Below are 8,313 nucleotides of genomic sequence, written 5' to 3'. Positions count from 1 at the left end.
CTGCTGGAGACTGTAGTGACTGCATTGAGGACGTGACATGAAAACTGATGCATGGCTTGATGCTACTGGAGATGTAAATAAACCTAAAGAAAATTATGACTTTATGCAGAAAAAATGTATTCAGACTGTGTCAGTTGGTGGTTTAGTAGTTGTAATATTAACTAATTTATTAATATTTGAGGATTACCTCACTGATTTCAAAGATTTGATTTCCTTAACAGTATTGCTGTTAAGGAAATGTTTTATTTATTGTAAGGGTTTTTAAGACTTTATTGTTGGTGTTTAGGGATAGTCGATAATGTCTTCCAATAGCACATATCACTTAGTGATATTTTCAAATTTCCTCTCAACTTTAAACATTTTTTAATTCGAAAACTCGGGACGAATGCCCTAGCTTCATTACCACCAGGCTTAGCTAGTTTTATGGGGGAAACCCCACTATCCTCGTCTGCTGCTTCCATTCTTCAGCTTACGACGTGGGGTCTGGATTGGGGTGATTTGCCAACTCTTCTCATATGTTGCTGTGTCTTTCTGCCTCCTTAGAGGGCTTGTTGACTGAAAGGCCTCCCAAAGGCAGGGGAACACAAAGATGAGTCTTGGAAGCAGGTTGTTGGATGCACTACGTCCAACGACTCATTTGTTGTTGAATCATTGTCCTCCATGATTTGTGGGTTGTGTCTACATAGTGACACATTACTTTCTCTGGTCAGGTCAGAATGAACTTTGGATGCAGATCCACAACACTCCTCATTCACACCAAAAGTGCATGTGCAGTTTGAACAGTTCACCTAAAGACTTGCTAAATAAATGGAATCCCTACTGGACGGGTCGTCATTGTAGTTCCTGCTTACACACATCATCCTTCTTAAAAATCACACACTACACCTGCTCAGCAGAGACGCAGACAGCTCTTTTGATGGTCAGGTCTAAGTTAGGGATCTAGGCACAGAAATTACACACAAAAAAAATACACACAGCCAAATTATAGACAGCCAAAATATAGACAGCCAAAATATATCACAATAGAAAAGGATGTAGTTGGTTTTGGACCCTAGAAGACAGAAATGGTTTTTGATGTTTACCATAAACATAACAACTTCCCATATTTTAAATACAGTTTCTCTACTTTTGATAGCGGTGTTCAAAGTAAAAACGGTGAACACAAACACAACTCAGAGTCTCACATTATGGATGTCAAAGACTGACAATCATAAACACATGAAACACAGAAATAATTATGAAGCTATAGTTTCTTTGTTAATGTGTTATTCAGTTTAAAAATATATGATTTTCTCATCAGGGAAGGTTAATCTGAGATGGTCTGGAATATTTTACTGAGCAGAGCGATTCTCCAAACCTCAAGGTGGAAAATGTTTTGCATATAAACTCCATCACTGCCGTCCTGTGACATCACAGTATATCATTTGTGTCTTTACGCTTTTATGCTGCAGCACACCTCTGCTTTCAACGAGAAAAAGATTAACTAAAATTTCTCTAAATAAAATTCTGATGGTGCATCATGGAAATGACGTGACTGTGTGAAGTACATTTATGTGTTATAAATGTACTTCACACAATCTTAACTATGTGTGACCTTGGGGGTATAGTTTCTGTTATGTGTGGAGAACCTTAAATCCTCTTTTTACCAGATCACACAGATACGTTTGTAAGAATTATCAGAGGCACTGTTCCAAATTAAATACAGTTTATTGATTTCATAAGTTCCTTTGGACAGAGATAGTTTATTTTATTATACAAAATTGACCACATTACAAGCAAAAGTCTATGCTGGCCCTGGAAACCTCAAAGCTAAGAGACAATTAAACCCAATAAAATAACAGACTGTTTGGGGGATGAATAATAATAAAGAAAACACAAATACAACTAAATGCACCCAAGTGTTCCCCAACAAAAACCCACTCACACAAAAAGCCCTGGTGATACAGCAAAGGAAAGAAAAACTCCCCTTCCACTAGTCTCCTCAAGCTGAATAAAATAGCTTGGGATCCAGGGACAGCATAGGTCCTTGTTTTTAGTGTTTAAAACAAGCCAGAAGGCTAGACAATAAAAACTCCCCTTCCTTCAACAAAACTAGCAAAAAGAAAATACTTTTAATCAATAATAACTAACCCAAAAAAAAGGAAAGAAATTCTAAACTAAAATGAAAACTGAAACAGTAGCAGGCCAACCTACACATAAGACGTCAAATTAGACAAGCACCTTAAGTAGTCAGATAATTATGAGAAACTGCCTTTACCTTCTTTAAAGCAAAACCAGTCAATGGTGCTCTGTACCTTACTCACTCTAGAACAGGGGTGTCAAACTCCAGTCCTCAAGGGCCGCTGTCCTGCAGTTTTTAGATGTGCCACAGTTAAGAAACGCTGGAAGGAAATGGCTCAATTACCTCCTCCTTGTGTATATCAGTTCTCCACAGCCTTGTTAATGACCTAATTATTCTATTCAGGTGTGGTGCAGCAGAGGCACATCTAAAAGTTGCAGGACTGTGGCCCTTGAGGACTGGAGTTTGACACATGTGCTCTAGAAGTATCTCTCCTCTGCAGCAATCATCAGTCTGGGATCTGATCTCCTCAGCGATCTACCTGCTTTTAAATGAAACTGATGATTACCTGTCTGGCTAACGAACCAGCTGCACTCTGTTACAGCGTCTTCCATATATGGTCAAAAAGAAGAATGCGCAACACTATACTTCCGGGACACAATGCCCCGGCTACATATGTCTGTGGCAATGTATTTTAAGGAAGATGTGTGATTGAAGTGTTACTTTCAGTTTGGACGTTCTTCAGGGATGTGTGCTCAGTCCTTTGCTCTTTAATGTACGTCATCTACTCCACACGATGCGTTGCTAAACTCAGCAATCAACAACTCCTGAACTTCATTAACAATTCGACAGGAGTGGGACTCATGAGAAATAATGATGGAAATGTGTTTAGCTGATGTGGCGTAAACAATATGCTACTTATCATCAACACACTTTGATTGTGGATTTGGCTCAACTTTGAATAAGAAAGAACAGTTTAACTTCTCCGTCTACCTTCATGATGGTTTCCTTTCAAACCATCACACCAGGCTGAACCACATTTTGGTCAAACTGTTGTAGTACAGCTGACAGGCAAACGCTATAATCAACAGAGAGAAACAATGGGAGAGTCTAACAAGTCTCACTTCCTTTTTCTGATGCAACATTTAAGATATTAAAAGAAGTTTCATGTGACACTTCTCACCCCACATCAGACATTAAGTGAAAGTTGAGGCCTGGATACAAATAAAATGCTGAGTTGCTTCAGAAAACTGTTAAACATGCATTTTCTCAGCTTTTCTCCTGGACTAAACACTTTCATTCAATATCATTTATGACAGGAGGAATGACCTGACATTTCTAGATTTCAACAGGAGATATTTTGAAAAAAATATTAAATGTAACAATAAGTTCTAACTGTTTTTTACTGTTTAGTTAGAACATTAATTTTGGTCTCTTTCATTACCACATGGTTTGTAAAGATGCAAATAAGTTGTGTTTTCTGTCTTGTTTGTTAGGTCAATTTGTGCTCGAGTTCTTTGAGTTTCTACCCGAGTTGAAGTCCGATATGTTGTCTTCTGTTTTTATGTTGGCCCAATTCATCATTTTTTGAAATATTGTTTTTTAACCTTTTTTTTAACCCTTTCATGCATGAATTATGATCCTTTGTGTCAGAATTCTTTTCCCATTTAAAAAACGTTTTTTCTTAAGGCATAAAAAAAGGTAGGAAAATATTTTTGTAAAAATTATTTTTTTATTTTTATGTGATCAATTGTAATTATTTCCAAATACAAAGTTGTTATTTGAAAAATACATCAGTAGTATTGTTCCTTAGAGGTTATCTGATGTCAATATTTTTTTAACTTGCAAGAGTCGTCTACAGTAGAAGGAGTGACCGGGTCGGTTCTCATGCTTTTTTGTCTTTCGGCCATATTGTATTTAACAAAAATAATTTCTTGCATTTGCAGCTGATGGCCAGTAGTTGATGGTATATTTTATGATGCACTAGTGTCCACTTCAGTGGTCTGTGTGCATTTATAACATAAAAATTAACAGGAAGCACAAGAAAATGGCTTTTAGATAGCTGTCCACTGTAGTGACCACTATGCAGAAAGGGTTAATATACTGTATATAAATTAAGGATCTTTTTGAAACTATTCAGTATCTCTCTGGCTGGTAGGTGTTAATCCCTCACACTAGTCATACTCTCGCAGGACTAATTTTAACTCTAAAAATATTTATCTTTCTCAGAACTTGCAACTTCCTCATGTCAAACTCAGTTTTGCATTTCTCATACTTCTGGTTTTGCTGCAGATCAGAGAGTCTACAAAACGTTCAGCATCTGTCAAAGCAATGGAGGAAATCTATATGAATGTTCATCCTGTGAAAACTGTCTGTCAAATTCATGTTAGAAAAAATGAAGGTAAGAACAACACGAGAAAGAGAAGCAGGTCTATATTTTATCATTATTATGAAGCAGAAATTAATGTTGTTGAAATGTATTTCCTTTGATTAGGTTCTGGCAGCTCTAAGAAGAGGCTCTATGTGGGTGCTATCATCTCTCTGGGGCTTCTGAATGTTTTCCTGCTGATTGGACTCATCAGCCTTGGTGTTTTCTGTGAGTTTTGTTTATTTAACTTTCATGAGTCTGTTTTTTATTTTTAAGGGCCGAAAATAAAAACTAGAGTGGTTTAATTATTCTCATCATTAAAACCAACTTTTTAAGCTAAAGTTAAATGAATATATCTTATTAAGTTTTTCTGCTTTTCTCTAATAATATACTTTAATTACTTTTAGTTCATGATGCAGGCAGCTTGGCAGCAGATCTCACCGACACCAAAGACAATCAGATTGATCGTCTGCAGGACACCAATAACCAGCTTTCTGCAATGATTGAAGAAAGAGACCGTCTGAATGCAACCCTCACAGAAATGTCTAACGAGATGATCAGGCTTCAGAGTTTGTTGAAGAAAAGTAAGTCTTCAGGTGTTTGTGAGAAAAACTTATTTTCTAAAAGACAGAAGATCCTTTTGATACCAACTTTGGTTTAAGTTCCTTCCTGCAGAGTTTCACTTATTGCATCCTCCTCCATCTGTGGGTATTTTATGTTTTTTTAACTGTTACTAAAGACCCTGGATCCTCAAAATAATCTGTTTATAGTTCAAACCTTCATGACTTTACAAATGGGTGATTAAGCAACATTGACTTCCTGTTACTGTCAAAATTAATAAGCAGTGTTTTAAAAAAAGCTAAATATTAATTTATCTTTTAGAGAAAACCTGTCCTGCAGGATGGATGATGTTCAACTCTTCTTGTTATTTCCTCTCTACATCCTCTGGCTCCTGGAATAAAGCCAGAGAAGACTGTAGGAACAGAGGAGGAGATCTGGTGGTGATAAATGACGATGATGAACAGGTGATGTGGTCCCTCAGTGTGAGATTATTCATTTATGTTTGCGAATGAGATTCATATCTTTATTTCATAGTTTAATGTAAATATTGTGTAACAAGATGTTTCCATATTGCCTCTATTATTTTAGTACAATCCACAGACATCACCATTGTGTTATAGTATTATATATACAACAATACCGCTGCCTATTTCATGCATATTGCTGTTTGAAAAAGTTCAGTTTATATTTTTTAAATACATTTTTAATACAATGAAAATACACCCAAAAAATTCAAATACCTTAATGTGAACATTTTAATTTTTAACGGCACTGAAATGAAAAAAAAATGTCCATCAGACTTTTTTTGCTTGTATGTCAAACATATTGATACCATATTAGGATAAACTGGGTAGATACAAATCTTAGCATTTCTGACTTCATTTATTGTGCGTTGTGTCGTGTTTGGGTTTGAATTATTTAGCCCACACACTGAAACACACTGGAAGAAGATGAATGTTTAGCTGTGTGCTTATATTCTTATTTTTCCCTTAAAATAAAGAAGTGTGGAACTGACTCAAAAGAAAAGGAATCCTTCAGATTAAAGTATAGTTAAAGTTTAAGAGGGATTCATTTTTTTATGTAGACAATTAGAAAAATGTTACTGTTTAATTTTTTAGGTGGATAAATTCTAAAACCTTTAATAGAAATGTTCTTTACCTTGGTTTTTGTCATGGCATGTTATAACATAAAACAGATAACTGCTGTACTGAAACCTTAATATTTTTTCTATAATATTGACAGAATTTTCTTTCTGCAATCATCAATGAAGAAACATGGATTGGTTTGAATGATATAGAAACTGAGGGATCCTGGAAGTGGGTTGATGACACTCCGCTGACTCAACTGTGAGTTTTCCACTTTATTTCTCATTCATTGCTAAGAAAAAAAAAACTGGTTTTACCATTCAAAATCTCACTGAAGTGTAAAAGATTAGACAGGACTTACAGTGATTAGTGGCAGCTTTGAGACATAAAATTTCACTCAAACAATATGTAAGAGTTATTATTTCTCACATTAGGAAAATGAGTAAAACATTTGTTCTTCTGAAAAGCTCATCTTATCTAATAAGCATTTGATCCACGACTGACTTTAAAACATTTTATACAAAAAAATAAATGAAACGTCTCATAACTTTATGCCAGATTTATTTTAACAATGACGCATAGAATATCAAAGAAAAACTGAGAAAATTACTTGAGAAAAAATATATAATTTGCATTTTATTGAAGGAAATAAGTATTTGACCCCCCCAGTGAAACATCAATTAATATTTGGTGACAAAACCCTTGTTGGGAAGCACAGCAGTCAGACATTTCTCGTAGTTTTTATAATGTATGCAGAACCTTCAGGAGTAATTTTGACCCTCTCTGCAGATCATCTCCAAGTTCTTGAGGTTTTAAGGTGTGTGTTTGGAAATGTGAAGCCTCAGCTCTCTCCATAGATTTTCATTTGGATTGAGGTCAGGAACTGGCTGGGTCATTCCTTGACTTTGATATGCTTCTTCTGGAGCCACGTCTTTGTTTCCTTGGCTGTATGTTTGGGTCATTGCCGCGCTGGAAGACCCATCAATGACCCATTTTCAGTGACCTGGTAGAGGCAAAGAGGTTGTCACCCAGGATTTTGCGATACATGGCAATGTTTAACTTCCTGTCGATGCGGTGACGTTGGCCTGTGCCCTTAGAAGAAAAACACTGTCTAAACATAATACTTCCACCACCATGCTTAACAGTGGGGATGGTGTTCTTAGGGTCATATTCTGTATTTTCCTTCCTCAAAACACGTGGAGTTGAGTTGTGGCCAAAGAGCTCAATCTTGGTCTCATCTGACCACAGTACTTTCTCCCAATCTCTCTCAGAGTCATTAATAGGTTCATTGACAAACTTGTGGTGGGCCTGGACGTGAGGCTTCATGAACAGAGAAACCTTGTGTGCACTGCAGGATTTCTCAGTGTATTACCAATGGTTTTTTTGGAGACTGTGGTCCAAGCTGTCTTGAGATCATTAATCAGCTTCTCCCATATAGTTCTTGGCTGATGTTAATTTTTCTCATGATCAATGAGACTCCATGAGGTGATATCTTGCATGGAGCTCCAGGTCTGGGCCGATTGACAGTAATGTATTTCTTCCACTTCCGAATATTTCCCCCAACAGTTGTCACCTCCTCAGCCATCTTCTTACTTATGGCTCTATAGCTCATCCCAGCCTTGAGTAGGTCAACAATTTTGTCCCTGACATCTTTAGTCAGCTCTTTAGTTTTGCCCATGGTGGATATGTTGGGGTGTCACTGAGTCTGTTGGCGGGTGACCTTTTATACAGGTGACAATTTGGGCAGATGATTCTAATGCAGGAAACAACTTCACCGAGATCAGGTGGTCTGTGGGAGCCAACATTAGTCATCAAATACTTATTTCCCTCAATGAAATGGTAATTATATTTTTTATTTAAATATTACTTCGTTTTCTACATTATTTTTTATATCCTATCTCTCACTGCTAAAATTGAGCTACCATAAAAATCATAGACTGTTAAATTATTTGTCACAATACAAACTTTCAACATCTGAGGGGGATCAAATAATTATTTCCTCCACAAGAAACACACCAATTAATAAAAAGAATATATGAAAAAACAGCATTTTATAACAACTGAAAGCAGCATTGTGTGTGGGATTGATTATGCTGTCAATGGCACAGTTTGTAAAATACACAATACCGTCCATTTAATGGACACAAAGAGAGACTTCACCAAATGGCTCTATATGGCCTCCTAAAGAGCTTAAAATGTCAGATTTCTTATTTCATAACATTGTTATAACTAAGCTGTGA

The 8,313-nt window shown here is 36.3% G+C and overlaps 1 long non-coding RNA gene across 1 annotated transcript; it reads left to right on the top strand.

Moving 5' to 3' along the window:
• Nucleotides 1–4,584: 4,584 nt before the first annotated feature.
• LOC111609257 lies at nucleotides 4,585–5,359 on the top strand. The gene is made up of 3 exons (XR_002753015.1): nucleotides 4,585–4,655; nucleotides 4,835–5,011; nucleotides 5,310–5,359. It is a non-coding gene; the product is annotated as an uncharacterized LOC111609257 (long non-coding RNA).
• Nucleotides 5,360–8,313: the final 2,954 nt, after the last annotated feature.

This window comes from Xiphophorus maculatus, chromosome 7 (assembly GCF_002775205.1).
Source record: "Xiphophorus maculatus strain JP 163 A chromosome 7, X_maculatus-5.0-male, whole genome shotgun sequence".
Lineage (NCBI taxonomy): Eukaryota > Metazoa > Chordata > Actinopteri > Cyprinodontiformes > Poeciliidae > Xiphophorus > Xiphophorus maculatus.
Note: the sequence above shows the minus strand (reverse complement) of the source record. Positions and strands in the feature narration are given on the sequence as shown.